Raw genomic sequence first — 16302 nt, 5'->3', positions numbered from 1 at the left:
GTTTTTACTTCTGCACCTGGGAAGACCCAGGGAAGGTTCCTTCCGCCGCCCAGCAGCTGATCTGCTCGGCAGCGCCGCAGCAGCGAGGAGCCGAAGATCCGGGTTTCCCCTTTGCGTGGGCAGCGGGGAAGACGCAGGGAAGGTTCCTTCGGCCGCCCAGCAGCTGATCTGCTCGGCAGCGCCGCAGCAGCGAGGAGCCGAAGATCCGGGTTTCCCCGCCGGCCACGCAAAGGGGAAACCCGGATCTTCGGCTCCTTGCTGCTGCGGCGCTGCCGAGCAGATCAGCTGCTGGGCGGCCGAAGGAACCTTCCCTGGGTCTTCCCCGCCGCCCATGCGCCGCTCGAGAGCAAGAGGGGGAGAGATAGAGAAAGAGAGAGAAGGAAAGAAAGAGATGAGAGAGGGAGGAAGAGAGTGTGAGAGAGGAAAAAGCAAGATAGAGAAAGAGAGAGAGAAAGAAAGATGAGAAAGGAAGAAAGTGACGTCATTGGGTGGGAAAATATTTTTAATTAATATTTTTTGAAAAATCGTGATAAAGTGTTTCGCGAAGATCGAGATCGCGAAAATCGAGGGATCACTGTATATAAAAATTTAACATCTCTTAATTTTGTTAAATTTATTACAAATTTGGTATAATAAAGATCATTTCTAAAAGTCTCCTGATTTTATAGTCATGAGACAAACACATGAGAAGTTTGTTCTTGCTCAGTTAAAATGATATTAATTCAACTAATTTCCAATTTAAATGGTTAACAATATATAATTTGAATAATTAGTAAAGAATGAGTTGATTGAAGACTCAGATAATATTTAAGTGTAAACATGGTTAAGTGATGAATATGCTGAATTAGCAGCATCAACATGAGAGGAAATCAACACAAATTTGTGTACCTAAGAGTAACTCTGTGTTATATTTTTCAATACGCAATTTATATTTCAGTAGGTTTGGACTAAAAAGCATTTTTGTAAACTAGACTGTATAAAATATGCAATATCAAATTATGTTAAAACAAATTTTATGCAGGATTTCAGTTAAGCTCAAGTATTTCATTCAAATTCCCTCCAAAACAAACACATTGTTTTAAAACCAAGATCTTCTATAATAATTTTTTTTAAAAAAGTGTTATTACTTCTCCCCCTCTTTCTTTATCTCTGTCTCCCCCTCTCTCCCCTTTCTCTGTATCTGTCTCTGTGTCGCTCTCTACTCCTCCCTCCCTCTCTCCCCTTTCTCTGTATCTGTCTCTGTGTCACTCTCTACTCCTCTCTCCCTCTCTCTGTGTGTTTCTTTCTCTCAGTGCTGCCACCTTTTCAGGCCAGGCAAGGAGTGACTGGGAGGGGAGGGCAACGGGCAGGGCCAGACAGCGGTGGGATCACCCAGCAGGGAGCCACAGCAGAAGGCCCAAAGAGCCACAAGCGACTCCGGAGCTGTAGGTTGCAGACACCTGCCTTATTCCAATACTTGGATGACAAGCTAGATCTCTATAGCCTTCTTAAAGAGATGAAAGCCTACTAGATCTCAAAGGGTAAATGTTCTACAGGACATGGACTGCTATGGAAAATGGTTGCTAGGTCCCACAACAGGGAGTATCTGATGGAATGAGAATACAGTGAACCCTCGAGTTTCGCGTCCTCAAGGATCGCGAAAGGGCTATTTCGCGAGTTTTCAACCCGGAAGTAAACTCCACCATCTGCGCATGCGTGCCCTTCCACGCATGCGTAGATGGTGGAGTTTCCCCGCCGGGCAGAGGCTTCCCTGGGTCTTCCCCCTCTTGCCCCCGTAAAACCCCAGTGGCGGCGCGAGCAACGGCATGGGCGGGCGGGCGGCACGCGCGGGGACACCCCAGCTCGGCTCCCCAGCTGGGAAGCGGCACCAGCAACAGCGTGGGCGGGCGGGCGGTGCCCGCGCGCTTGGGGACATCGCAGCTCCGCTCCCCAGCTGGGGAGCCGAGCTAGGGAGTCCCTACCGCGCGCGCGTTGCTGGGGAAAGCGCGCGCGCTTGGGGAATCCCTAGCTCCGCTTCCCAGCTGGGGAGCGCAGCTGCGATGTCCCCAAGCGCGCGCGCTTTCCCCAGCAACGCGCGCGCGGTGGGGACTCCCTAGCTTGGCTCCCCAGCTGGGAAGCGGCCCCAGCAACAGCGTGGGCGGGCGGGCGGTGCCCGCGCGCTTGGGGACATCGCAGCTCCGCTCCCCAGCTGGGGAGCCGAGCTAGGGAGTCCCCACCGCGCGCGCGTTGCTGGGGAAAGCGCGCGCGCTTGGGGAATCCCTAGCTCCGCTTCCCAGCTGGGGAGCGCAGCTGCGATGTCCCCAAGCGCGCGCGCTTTCCCCAGCAACGCGCGCGCGGTGGGGACTCCCTAGCTCGGCTCCCCAGCTGGGAAGCGGCCCCAGCAACAGCGTGAGCAACGGGGTGGGCGGGCGCAGATGGTGTTTTTACTTCCGCACCGCTACTTCGCTAAAAATCGATCATCGCGTGGGGTCCTGGAACGGAACCCTCGCGATGATCGAGGGTTCACTGTATACTGTCAAGGAGATAATTCCACAAATAACTTGGCCCCATACTAAGATTATATGGAATAATGGAAGAAAACTAGAAGCCCAAGGCCTCTCACACAACGCAAGTATAATATGGACAAACCTAAAGGCGCCAAACACTGTGGGAACTACTGTATTCTGGACCAGTTGTACTTTCTGGGTGATCTCCAAGGGCAGTTCCATAAAGACCACATTATAGTAGTGGTCTACAACAATAGTTGAATGGCTTTTAAGAAGGAAGACATATATTCTACACAGACATCTTTTATACTGCAATGCCACACTTTACAAACATTAGTAAACATACAAACTTATTCCGGAGTTAAAAATATGGCCAGAAAAAGAAAAACTATATTAAATATTAGAAACATAGAAGATTGACAGCAGAAAAAGACCTCATGGTCCATCTAGTCTGCCCTTATACTATTTCCTGTATTTTATCTTATTTATTTTATTAAAGACTGGCAATTATCACCAATTGTAAAAGTAAGGTCCTTCATTTTCAAACTAAATTGATCTTACATTTGAATGCATGTACACACAACTGATTCTTTAGAACAAGAGAATAAAGCATATTAAGTTATATATACTGTGGATAAAGTGTCAAGGGACAATATAACACAAAGTACATTCCAACAGTAAAAACAAGGTTGTAGTAAAAACAAGGAGATACAATTATAGTAACTTCCATAAAATGCAATGTTTCTTACTCCTAGTAAAAGGATATGTTTAGACTACTGTCATAAACGAGGTGTCCCACGGAAACTAAAGAAGAAACAGGTCCTACATCAATGAAGGCGAATCTTTTTTAGCTCGGGTGCCAAAAGGGTGCACACCTGTGCAATAGCATGTACAAGCGTGCCCACACCCATAATGCAATGACATCCCCTCCACCTATGCATGCACAACCCCCCACACTGACTCCTCCCACATGCGCATAGTTCTCACTGAAGCCTCCGGACTTCCAGTAGGCCCATTGGGCTATTTTACACCATTCACTGACTCCGGAGGCTTTCCTGGAGCCTGGGGAAGGCGAAAAAGGCCTCCCCCTGCCCTCAGAGGGCTGAAAATCAGCTGGCCAGCGTGCATATGCACGTTTGAGCTGCCATAGAGCAATACCTCGCATGCCCTCAGATATGGCTCTGCATGCCACCTGTGGCACACGTGCCGTAGGTTTGCCATCGTGGTCCTAGACGGTTTTTATTATTTTTCTTCTTGTTCTTTTCTGTGTGTAAAGGGCAATTTACAAAAGTCCTCAGAGAGGGGTGGCATAAAAGTCCAATTAATAAATTGTTTGAAATGCAGAACCTCCATTGTCCTATTTAGGTGTTGCTACAGGATTAGTGGGGACTAGACAACCATTGATCTGTTGGCTCCTCATTTTATCTGGGTCATTGTTTCAGTTGGGTCATTATTTCAGAGACATTTATTTACCTAAACAGATAAGCAGAATAACCACATGCTAGCAAAAACTCAGAAGTTTTTTCTGATTTCCTTCCTGTTTCCCCATTGGCTTTGTTTGTTGAAAGCTTGCAGGGAGAAAATTAATGGGGAAGGTGGTAGGGAAACTCTCAAGTTGCTCAGCTAAACCTCTTCCACCCATATACTCTTCCCCAGTCCCTCTGTGTTCACACTTCACTGGTCACTCACATACCCTTCCTGCTTCTCACCATACCATGTACCCTCTCTGATCTGTGATGGATCTCTTGCACGTTCTGCACTCTTCTCAGTGTTCATCTCACCACTTACATGCTCCTTTGCTCACTCTCCCACTCATCAGCATTGACTTACTTGTCTGATGGCCTTAAACTTTTAACTCCTCCCAGTTTCCTCATGGAATTTGATTATGGGAAGCTGACAGGGAATGCCAGCAATCATGACAAGAGTTTATAATTTCTGCTAGTTTCCCTAGATTTGTGGGATGCTCTCAGGGAGCACTGAAAATGATTATCATGTGGTTACAGCAGATTGTGGCAGTGCTGAAATGCCCATATCATTTCCAAATTTGAACCCCTCAGAAGTAATGGGTCCTGGATTTTGGATGCATTCTGTAAGTTATCCCATTTGAAATATCTTGGTCCAAAAACTGTTGCCCTGTGATGATCTATTCAGCCAATTGAAGGTTACAGACAGCAGTTTTAGCAGATAAGTCCTACATTTCCTATCTCATCTTCAAAAGCCATCATACTTTCAACAGCTATACTTACAATCACATACTTTATTAGTTAGCATCTCAAATCCATTTTTTCTTTTCCAACAGCTTCTTCTATTCTAAACAATATAAATAATTGTTCCAATTTAAATATAATTTTTGAAGGTCTTCCTGTAAGATACTGTTGCAGGTGAAACAATACTCTTTCAAGCCTTTTTGGATAAATGTATATTTCTGACGATTTGGCACAACATTTTCAAAGCTTTTCCCCATCATGTAGATAAAGTATATTTTGGTTAAAGCCTTTAGCCACTTTTTTTTGTACTTTTCAAATAACAAAATTGGAAGCGACCTTGTAGGCCTTCTAGTCCAATCCCTGCTCAAGTAGAAGACCCGATACCATCCTGGTTAAATGGCCATCAACTCTATTTTTTAAAATCTCCAGTAATTGAGTACTCACAACCAGCGTTCTATGTAAGCTGCGCGCGTGCGCACCATAATACCCCCCCGCGCACCCTTTTCCACGGGCGCACGCTCCCCATCCCCCTGCCAGCCCATGGGGGAGGGTGGGAAGGTGCCGGCAGTAGGAGGAAAGGGAGCCGCGGCCGCCCCTGCCTCCCCACAGTGCCTCCGGCCCCCTTGCACCCCTGGCCTCTCGGCCCTGCCCCCCGCCCGCCCGATCCGCCCCCTCTGCTCCTCCTCCGCCTCCTGCCTTGGGGCGCGACTTCTATCGCGGCGGTGGTGGCTGCGGTTCTCCTCGGGACAAAAGCACTCCCAGCCAGGGGGCTGCGAGAGAGGGCTTTCTCCGCGCGCTTGGGGAATGCCCGCCCCGCCCCTCTCGCAGCCCCTTCGCTGGGAGCACTTTCGTCCTGGACGTTCAGCAAGGGGGCTGCAGTAGAGGCAGGGTAGGCGTTCCCGAAGCGCTCGGAGAAAGCGCTCTCAAAGCCCCCTTGCTGACAGAGAGAGAGAGAGGGAGAAAGTAAGTGAGAAAGCGAGAGAGAGAGAGAAATGGGGGAGAGATAGCAAGAGAGAGAAGAGAAAGAAGGCAAGAGAGATAGAAAGAGTGAGTGAGAGAGAAAACAATAGAAAGAGAGAAAGAAAACAAGAGAGAGAGAGAGCAAGAGGGGGAGAGAGATAGAAAGGGAGGGAGAGAGAAAGTGAGAAAAAGAGAGAGAGAGCAAGAGGGAAAGAGAGAAAAATGACTCTTGATTTAAAGCATATGATAAAAAGCACCCAAATAATAACAGAGAAAAAAAACCCAGCCGTTTGTGTGTGTGTGTGTGTGAACTCTTGAAACATTTCCAATAGCTCACCTGTTATTGGAAATGATTCAAGAGTTCACACACACACACACACACACACACACACACACACAAGGGGGGAGGAGACGGATGGAAAAAGAGGAGAAGATAGTAATAATAGTAATAGATTTTGGTTTTGGTTTATTATTAATTTCTTTTAATAAAAAAAGAAGGATTTTTTTTTCTTATTCATTCATTCATTCATTCATTCATTCATTCATTCATTCATTTATACTTCTATGCCGCCCAGTCCCAAAGGGACTGTCGCTCAGACACTATACTTTTCCGCCCACACCGGAAAAAAATTAGAGGGAACATTGCTCACAACCCCAGGAGGCAAGCTGTTCTATTAATTGCCCTTGTTATCAGAAAATTTGTCCTTTCTTCTAGCTTATATCTTTCTTTGACAGGCTTCCACTTCAATTCTTGTCCTGCACTCAAGAAATAAGTCAGTTTCTTCTTTGTAACAGTCTGTGGGGTACTGGAAGAGAGTTATCAACAAACAACCCCCCCCCCCAATCTTTCTTTTCAATTTATCAGATATTCATCATACAATTTAGTCTCCAGATTCTTTATAATTTGTTGCTATTCTCTACATATTTTTAAGGTCTCAATATTTTTCTTTTCTTATTGTGGTAGACAGAACTGTACACAGTATTCCAGTACAGTGTAAAATGGTACTATCACTACTTGTTGTCTAGGACTGTATTGGCCTTTTTGACAGCTGCAGCAAACTGCTGGTTTATACTTATGTGATTGTCCACTAGGACTCTTAGAGCCTTCCCAATTACTGTTGTTGATCTAGGCACCACTTATTCTATATCTGTGCACTTAAGTTTTCTTATCTAAGTGTAAAGTCTTATTTTCTCACAACTGTACTTTATTTTGCTGGATAGGGCCAAATGTTCATGTCTGTCAAAATTCTTCTGGATCTTGATCTATCTTCTAAATTGTTAGGTTATTACCCCAAATTTATCAAATATAAATTTGATAAGTTCCCCTTATATTCCTTCATCTAAATGTTTATAAAGATGTTGAACAGTATGGGGCCTAAGATATGCTACCTACCACATGCTTCCTTCCATGTCAATGTAGTTCCCTTAAATTCCATTCCAACACACTGAGTGAGGTTGGTCAGCCAGTTACTAATCTGTCTGATGGTGATGTGGCCATTGCACATTTTTTCATCTTACCAAAATGTAGGCTGTGGTCAAATATGCTTTAGAAGGTTACTTATTTTTAGAAGACTACTTATTTTTAGGAAAAAAAATAGAAGCAAAAACAGAAAGTTGAAAGGCTGCATTCTAAGGCAAGAATATAAGTTTTAAGGAACAGGAAAAATTGTGCAACAATTGGTGTAATTATACCAAGTTAGTAACTGATATAAGAAGAAAGATTCAAAAGAATAGGTCTAAAGATAATGTTTGGAACTTGGGTTCATCTACTGAAACAGGAAAGATGTGCTCAAACAAGCTGTTGATGAAAACCTACATAATATAATACTACTGCTTAGGGAAAGATTGATTTCTGCAGAGAAAAAGGAACAGATGAGGGGAAGTACTTAATCTTCTGACACTGCTAATTCTTTCTCTAGACATTTTTCCTAATAGACTCCAAAATGTGAAATAAATTCAGTCTCAAGACACTGGGATGGAAAAGATTACAAACCACTTCATCTTCACTGATACAGTGATCCCTCGAGTTTCGCGATCTTGATCTTTGCGAAACGCTATATCGCGATTTTTCCACCCGATGACGTCACTCTCTTCCTTCCTCATCTTTCTTTCTCTCTCTCTTTCTCTATCTTGCTTCTTCCTCTCTCACACTCTCTTCCTCCCTCTCTCATCTCTTTCTTTCCTTCTCTCTCTTTCTCTATCTCTCCCCCTCTTGCTGGCGGGCGGCGGGCGGGCGAGCGGGGGCATCAGCGAGGAGCCGGGGTTTCCCCTTTGCGTGGGCGGCTGTGAAACCCCGATCTTCGTCTGCTCGCTGCTGCTACGCCGAGCAGATCAGCTGCTGGGCGGCCGAAGGAACCTTCCCTGGGTCTTCCCCCTCTTGCTGGCGGGCGGGCGAGCGGCGGGCATCAGCGAGGAGCCGGGGTTTCCCCTTTGCGTGGGCGTCCGGGGAGACCCAGGGAAGGTTCCTTTGGCCGCCCAGCAGCTGATCTGCTCAGTAGCGCAGCAGCAGCGAGGAGCCGAATCGGGTTTCCCCTTTGCGTGGGCGGCGGGGAACGCAAACTCCACCATCTACGCATGCGCGGCCATAGAAAAAAGGGTGCGCATGCGCAGATGGTGTTTTTACTTCCGCAACCCTACATCCCAAAAAATCGATTATCGCGAGGGGTCTTGGAACGGAACCCTCGCGATAATAGAGGGATCACTGTACTTTACTTTAAAAAATGTGTATCACTGTTATGGAAATGCATAATAGAAGTGCCATCCTGTTAAAACTGGTATGTCAAGAATAGAGAAAATAAAGTGTTTATTAATATACCTATCACATAGTTTTCATAAAGGACATACCATACTGACTACATTTAAATAAATGTAAATAATTCAAAGTCAAAACTTACCTATTCTCCTTTAATAAGCTACCCATCTACATTATGTATACAAAATTTTATTTTCCGCATTAGGTACCAATACTTGAAAAACAAAAGGAAGCAGTACTGGCCGGAGAAAGTAAATATATTCGTTTTGGCAATAAAATTGGCTGAGTTTGGAATCAATCACACAGGAAGATAAAGGTTCTCAAAATAGGTTCCAACATTTGCAGGCTATATAAAGATACTGTCATTCCCTGACTGATATTGGACAGCAATACTGTATAGCTTTAATTCAAGATTAAATAAAATTTGCTCAGAGTATAGGGTAATTCTCAATATAATTTGTATTAAAACTTTTAAACAAGAAGGTAAAAGCTAGCACAAACTACTAGAAAGTAAGAAAGGAAAAAGAAAAGCAAACAGAAAAACAAAAAGTACAAGAATAGAAAAAGAAAAAAGTATAAAGAATTGGCTTCCAAAATTCCTCATAGCCATTACAAATAAATTTTGAACTCACATTATATTACTTTATTTGTATAACTTAGTCTGTCTAATAATTAAAAACGTAAATCCCAAGCTGTTTGTTTTTCATTTTTATGCAAAAAATCTGTAAGAGGCTTCCAAGCAGGAATAACCGTTGCCTCTCCCTGCAGCTATTTATCTCTGTGCAATTTTAGTTTCACTTTCATTTTAGCATTGGCTTGTGGCAACTTCAATCAATCAGCTGAGTGTTGGAAGGCAGATAATCAGTGGCTTTTGCTAATCAGGCTCTGCTGCTGTTTGCTGCAAGGAGGTAAATTACTCTTTGAGAGTGGCTGGGTGGGGCTACATTCAGTGTGTAAGACGCACCCAGGTTTTCACCATCTTTGGGGGGTGGTGGTGTAAAAAGGTGCCTCTTATACTCCGAAAGCAGTTTGGGCAAACTCTTCACTCTGTGGAGTGGAGGAAGAAAAATCCTGTCAGGCACAGACAACACTTACTGACTGTAATGGTGAACATGTGACTGAGATACAGAAGTCGCTACATAGGTTGTAAATGTGGACATATTTATAAAATGACTGTTTTCCTTACTTTCATAACTGTGAACGGTCACTATCCACAGCAGTCACTAAATTAAGACAACCTATAAATCAAATACAAAATTCAAAAGCATTTGAAAAATTAGGATTGACTGGCAGTGATGTGACAAATTAAGAGAACAGCTACTATTGTCAATGTTTTGCTTTTTGTTTTGCCTTATAGTTCAGGCCTTTAGCCCAGCTTCTACATATGAAAGTGGGGAAAGTCTGTCTCTAAAAAGCATGCGGTTTCTTAAAAATTTACACAATCTAAAATGGCTCTAGAATTTCCCATCCCATGAACTGTCCTTCATCTTCCATATCCAGAGTTTATTGTATTATTTATCAAGTTAACTATTCAGAAATTAACTGTTCAGAAACTACCTTTTCTTAAACCTTCTCAACCCTATCTGTTGAGTTCAAGTTTTGACATTATTTATTGTTGTTGTTGTTGTTATAGTCTTTGATAAAGCTTTGCTTGTTTGAATGTGATGGTTCAGTAATTTGTGTAGTATTTTGAATTTCCATTATATGTAGTATATACACCAGTCTTTCCAGTCCTTCAGCTGCAGTTGACCCATAATTGTTAGATTTTTAAATAGCTCTGCTCCCATTATTTTAAATATTTAATTGGTGCCCATTTTCTAATTTGACAACTTATTTACTGCTATCATACCTCATTTTAATTTATTACAGGACTTATATCCTTTAAAAGACTCTGGATGGTTCATAAGCATTAAAATATTCTAATGAAACAATAACAAAAACAAATACTTAAAGGCATTTCACTGTCTTCATGAATACCATCACGCCACCTATCTCTGTATCTCTTGACAGGATGCACCTCAAGCTCCCCCCAGCGGATCAGTCCTCTCAGATCAATTAGACAGGAAACCCAACCACGTGAGCTAATTCTACTTTATTGTATTGTAAAGTTACATTAATAGAATCGTGCAAAGTGCAAACTTCCTATGGCCTTTTTTAATTGCTTGATCAATTAGGGTGGATTCTTCCTAGGTTTCTTTGTTTGACCTTTAAGCTTTTTGAAGGTCTTCCCTCTTCTGTCTGATTGTTTCTTAGCAAGCATCTTTTCCCCTCATCTACCAAGGTCTCTCTCTCACATACACACACACGCACACACAAAACTGTATGCACAGCTCAACCTGTTTCTGCTTGGAAAAGATAATTCAGAAGATATTGAAGACCAAAAGCATGTAAAGTATTTGTAGATCAAAAACAGCACTTGAAATTGGCAGGTTGTACATTTGTATGTATACATACAAATGTATACATACATACATACATACATACATACATACATACATACATACATACAAACAAACATACATTTATTTTATTTTTCTTTATTTATTTTGTCCAATACACAATGAGGGTTTTAGTGAGTATACAGTGGTCCCTCGATTTTCGCGATCTCAATCTTCGCGAAATGCTATACCGCGATTTTTCAAAAAATAATAAATTAAAAATACGTCCGCGGTTCCCTCTCTCTCTCTCCTTCTCTCTCCCCCCCTCCACTTGCCCACGAGAAGAAAAAAAGCAACCTCTGCCGGGCAGCTCCCCTTGTGCCCTCGCTTTGTGCCTGCCTCTTGTCCCTCTCTTTTGGGGATTTTTTTTCTTTTCTTTTTTCGCCTTTGGTCTCCCATTACTGTAAACCTGCCGCTTGGCCGCCGCCGAGGAGAAACAGAGGGGGTGGCTGAGGCGGTGGAGGTATAGCGGCGGCGGCGGCAGGCGAGCTTGGAGCCTTGCTTCAAGGGGGTCAGATGCAGCCTCGGCGAGCCGAAGGTTTCCGCGGCTCTGACCCAGAGCAGGAAGGGCTGGTGGGGGCGGCGAATCCACCTCCTCAGCCACCGGCTCCACCATCTGTGCATGCGCGGCCATGGGAAAAAAGGGCGCGCATGCGCAGATGGTGTTTCCACTATATCGCAAAAAATCGATTATCGCGAGGTCTTGGAACGTAACCCTCGCGATAATCGAGAGATCACTGTATATCAATATACACATAGTAAAATACATGATGAAGGTTATAGAGTAGATACTCATAGTAAAATATATCTAAGAAATAATAGAAAAGAATATATAGGAATAGAATATATAGGAATAGAATATATAGAATATAGGAATAGAATATATATATATATATATATATATATATACACACACACACACACACACACACACACACACATACAGTGATCCCCCGGTTATTGCGTCCCCGACCATTGCGAACGGGCTACATCGCGATTTTTCAACCCGGAAGTAAAAACACCATCTGCGCATGCGTGCCCTTTTCCTATGGCCACGCATACGTAGATGGTGTTCCCCGCCGGGCAGATCAGCTGCTGGGCGGCTTCCCTGGGTCTTCCCCCTCTTGCTGGCGGGAGGGCGAGAAGCCCCCCCCAGCACCCGTTCGCCCGCCCTTCGCCCGCCCTTCGCCCGGCCACCCGCCATTTGCTCGCTGCTCGCCCGGCCACCCGGGTTCGTTTGGCTTCGGGACTCAGTTGGGAAGCGGCACGGGTGTTTTAAAAGGTCTCCGCCGGCATGGGGGGCTTCTTAGAACCCCCCCAAACCCGGGTTGGGGGTTCGGGGGTGGTGGTAGGAAGCCCCCCATGCTGGCGGAGACCTTTTAAAACACCCGTGCCGCTTCCCAGCTGAGTCCTCAAGCCAAGCGCAGAAGTTAGCCTTGAATCCCTTTGAATCCCGCCGCTTCTGCTGGATACGGGCGATGGGCGGGGCGAGCTGCCACAGCCCCTGGCTTCCGCGCCGCTCATCCCACCCACCGCCCGTATCCAGCAGAAGCTGCGGGATTCAAAGTGCTGGGGTGGGGGGCTGTCGGGACACCCCCCACCCAGCACTTTGAATCCCGCCGCTTCTGCTGGATACGGGCGATGGGGGGGGGCGAGCTGCCACAGCCCCTGGCTTCCGCGCTGCTCGTCCCACCCACCGCCCGTATCCAGCAGAAGCTGCTGGATTCAAAGTGCTGGGGTGGGGGGCTGTCGGGACAAGCCGCGCACAAAGGCCGAGGCGAGGCTGAGCAGGAGGAGAAGCCAACCAGCGAGGCGGTGGGCTGGGAGCCGCAGGCGAAAGGAGCTCGGGCATCGGAGCGCGGCGCCAGGCATTGTTCTCCGGACCCCGCCCGCTCAGCCCCGCGGCGGCCCTTTCCCTCTCCAGGCTGCGGGCGGGGTCCGGAGAACAATGCCTGAGCTCCTTTCGCCTGCGGCTCCCAGCCCACCGCCAGTCTCCTGCTGCCCGGTTTAGCCAGGACACGAGCGGCGAAGTGACTTGGAGGAATGGGAAGTCCAAATCGGCCAGTTTCAGCTTCACATTCCTCCAAGTCATTTCGCACCCCCAACCCAACCCGGGTTTGGGGGGGGGTGCTAGCGAACCCCCCCATGTCAGCGGGGACGTTTTAAAACACCCGTGCGGCTTTCCAATGAGTCCCGAAGACAAACGCGGAAGTTTGACGTTTGTCTTCGGGACTCATTGGAAAGCTCCGATCGTTTTAAAACGTTCTCCGCTGACTCCTGGCGAACTTCCCCGCTTTAGGAGTCAGTGGAGAACGGCGCAACTGTTTTAAAACGATCGGACCTTTCCAATGAGTCCTGAAGACAAACGTCAAACTTCCGCGTTTGTCTTCGGGACTCATTGGAAAGCCGTGCGGGTGTTTTAAAATGTCCCCGCCAACATGGGGGGCTCGCTAGCATCCCCCCAAACCTGGGTTGGGGGTTTGGGGGGGTGCTAGCGAGCCCCCCATGTCGGCGGCGACGTTTTAAAACAGCTGCGCCGCCCCCAATCTTCGGCTCCTCGCTAGCGCTGCGGAAGTTAAAAACACCATCTGCACATGCGCAGATGGTGTTTTTACTTCCGCAGCGCTACTTCGCGAAAACCCGCTCGTTGCGGGGGGTCCTGGAACGGAACCCTCGCAACGAGTGGGGGATCACTGTACATACACACACACACATATATATATACACATACATACATACACATACATATACAGTAGTCCCTCGCTATACCGCGCTTCACCTACTGCGGCTTCACTTCATCGCGGGTTTCTGAGGAAGTCGATCGGCAGATTTAAACAGCCCACCGAACTCGATCGGCAGGTTTTTCAAAAAAACCCCCAAAATATCTAAAATTGTAAATACTGCATTTAAATACTGTATCTAAAATAAATACTGTGTGGGAAGGGTTTATAAACACTTAAAACAATGAAAACTTACCAAACAATTACAATATAAATACTTAAATAAGTACTATCAGTCGATAAATTCCCCATCGCGGATTTCACCTATCGCGGTCGGGTCTGGAACGTAACACCAGCGATAGGTGAGGGACTACTGTACATACATATATAGGAATAGAATATATCAATGAAAGAATAGAAGAAGAGATATAGGAGATATAGGAGAGTAATAGGACAGGGGATGGAAGGCACTCTAGTGTACTTGTACTCGCCCCTTACTGACCTCTTAGGAATCTGGATAGGTCAACCGTAGATAATCTAAGGGTAAAGTGTTGGGGGTTTGGGGATGACACTATAGAGTCCGGTAATGAGTTCCACGCTTCGACAACTCGGTTACTGAAGTCATATTTTTTACAGTCAAGTTTGGAGCGGTTAATAATAAGTTTAAATCTGTTGTGTGCTCTTGTGTTGTTGTGGTTGAAGCTGAAGTAGTCGCCGACAGGCAGGACGTTGCAGCATATGATCTTGTGGGCAATACTTAGATCTTGTTTAAGGCATCTTAGTTCTAAACTTTCTAGGCCCAGGATTGAAAGTCTAGTCTCGTAGGGTATTCTATTTCGAGTGGAGGAGTGAAGGGCTCTTCTGGTGAAGTATCTTTGAACATTTTCAAGGGTGTTAATGTCTGAGATGCGATATGGGTTCCAAACAGATGAGCTGTATTCAAGGATGGGTCTGGCAAAAGTTTTGTAAGCTCTGGTAAGTAGTGTGAGATTGCCAGAGCAGAAGCTACGTAGGATTAGGTTTACAACTCTTGAAGCCTTCTTGGCTATATTGTTGCAGTGGGCTTGGCACTTAAATCTTTTGTTATTAGTATACCAAGGTCTTTAACTGAGTGGGGATTATCTGTGATAATTTGATTATTCAGTTCATATTTGGAGTTTAGATTTTTCTTCCCAATGTGTAGGACAGAGCATTTGCTAGTCATTGTTGATTCCTGGTGACTGCCTGGAAAAGTCTCTGTAGCTGTCTTGGCAAGATTTTTCAAAAGTGGTTTGCCATTGCTTCTTTCCTATGATTGAAAGTATGTAAATGGCCCAATGTCACCAAGTTGGTTTTGTGCCTAAGGTGGAACTAGAACTCACATGCTCCCAGTTTCTAGTCCAGTGCCTTTACCATCTCAGCAATTTGAATCTCACTTAGAAATATATTGGTAATTAATGCAGTGCTTCTAATTGAGGCGTAATATTGTTGAAGAAAATCTTATATGGTGCGTTCTATACCATTTAGTTTCTGAGTATTCTTGAAAAGCAGTTCTAGATTTTATTTCTATTTTACCTTTGTATCCCGCCCTGAGTCTATTAGAGAAGGGCGGCCTATAAAATAGATAAATAAATAGATAGATAGATAGATAGATAGATAGATACTGTAGATAGTTGCAATAATCCAGTTTCAAGATAATGAGGGCATGTTTGACTCTTGCCAATGTGTCATATTCCAAGTTTTCCCTTGCCACATGTATGGCACATACAATAAAATTGGACAAAGGCTAGGTGACAGCTTCTTTCTGCTAATTAAGTAGAAGCCGTAAAATGAATTGGGGTGAAGTGATCCCAATTCAGGTAGAATGCAATCTGGATCCAGACTTGGCACAGAACCCAATGAGCAGCCAAGATATTTTTTGAATGAATGGTACTTTCGTCTTGCTGGAATTTAGTTTTAGTTTATTTTATTCCATCCAATCCAATTAGCCACATTAGAAATCTATAGCCAGATATCCATTCATTGCTAATACTTTACCCCAAATGGATGATATCCTCCAGCAGTTTAATACTAATCTTAAAGAGGCCTCTAATATGTCTGAAAATATGGGTGAAGATTGCAAGTACAAACCCTCCATTGCTACTGAATGGAATTATTAATCTATTTAAAACAGAGAAAAAGACATGCCACTCAATCCAATATTGATAGGTAGTACAAAAGAATACCACGTTGAAATATATAAAGGGACCAAGAGGGCTTCATGCTCTTTCTCCAAATCTCAACAAATATCATCCTCAAGACTTTCTATCCCACATCCAAGCCTGAAGGAAAGGAGAGGCAAGGTAGAAGAGATAAAAACAGTTAGATCAAAATATGGTTTCTTCAGACGTGGCTGCACTATTGTTTCCTTTAAGGTAGTTAGTACAAACAAATTAATAAAAGTATATTTTTTGTATAGAAACTTTTTTGTATCTGGTGATATCCCTTTTGTAAACCCAAACAAATCAAGTAGCAGATGATTCGATCTACATTTTGTAAAACTCAAATTGGAAAGAACTTGTCCATTTTCTTACAATCCACAAAGTAGATCTTCACAAAACATTGTCCCAGTCACCTGGGACATGAAATATGCTCAAGTTGAGTCTATGTTAAAGTGAATTGAAGCAACTTGATCAGCAAGAAGTCAAGGAAAAAATAGTCACAATGGAATCACCATAAATGGCATCACTAACTGACATTCCGCTGAAACAACCAGGATAA

At 44.6% G+C, this 16302-nt stretch overlaps 1 protein-coding gene across 2 annotated transcripts in view; it reads right to left on the bottom strand.

Moving 5' to 3' along the window:
* Positions 1-16302, bottom strand: part of CRYBG3 (crystallin beta-gamma domain containing 3) — a 76681-nt gene that overhangs the window by 57964 nt on the left and 2415 nt on the right. The window lies entirely within an intron of this gene.

The sequence above is a fragment of the Erythrolamprus reginae genome, chromosome 4 (assembly GCF_031021105.1).
Source record: "Erythrolamprus reginae isolate rEryReg1 chromosome 4, rEryReg1.hap1, whole genome shotgun sequence".
In the NCBI taxonomy this organism is placed as follows: Eukaryota; Metazoa; Chordata; class Lepidosauria; order Squamata; family Dipsadidae; genus Erythrolamprus; species Erythrolamprus reginae.
This window is presented reverse-complemented; position numbering and strand designations above follow the sequence as displayed.